Here is an 800-nt window from a genome sequence, read left to right as displayed (position 1 = left end):
TTGTGTATGGTGTAAGTTGGTGGTCTAGTTTCATTTTCTTGCATGTATCTGCCCAATTTTCCCAACACCATTTATTAAAGAGACTATCTTGGCTCCATTGTATGTTCTTGCCTCCTTTGTCAAATATTAATTGAGCATATTGGTTCAGGCCGATTTCTGGGCTCTCTATTCTATTCCATTGATCTATATGTTCGTAACAGAAAGGAGCCAGCACTCACCATGTATGTACTAAAAATGAATTAAAGCAGATTCTATTTATTATTTTTCAAGGAAACACAGTACAAATGTTAATAAATGTATCCTGGGTGGTTTTATTCCTCCAAAATAGGGGAAAATAAAGCATAAAGATTTTTGTTTCTTATAGGTTTCTGATTCTAAAAAGATAAAACAGGAAAAGGTGGAATCTTTTGTAGAATATTCAAGAATGTGTTTGCTGCTTCTGTAAACTAGGTAATAGAGTTTTTTCCATCCACTTACAAGACAGAAGTAGCTTTGGGGAGTCTTTTTCTATTAAAAAGATAAAACTACCGAACATTGGGAATTACAACTGAAATACGAGAAGGCTTCCTGAATAATCAACGGAAAACTCACAGGAGAGAACCCTGATACCCAAGGACCGAATGTGGAGCCGGCATAGAGACTGGTAGGAAGGGCAGAGACGTGACCCACAGAGGGGAACTGAAGTCCCAGAGATTTATCTAAGCTGGTGGTGGAGGGGGGGAGGTGCCACTGAGAATTCTGGGATCTAATCCCGGAGCTGGTCTCCCCAGCAGAGAGCACCAAACTGAGGAAGGTATCCA

This window comes from Myotis brandtii, unplaced genomic scaffold, assembly GCF_000412655.1.
Source record: "Myotis brandtii unplaced genomic scaffold, ASM41265v1 scaffold737, whole genome shotgun sequence".
Lineage (NCBI taxonomy): Eukaryota > Metazoa > Chordata > Mammalia > Chiroptera > Vespertilionidae > Myotis > Myotis brandtii.
Note: the sequence above shows the minus strand (reverse complement) of the source record.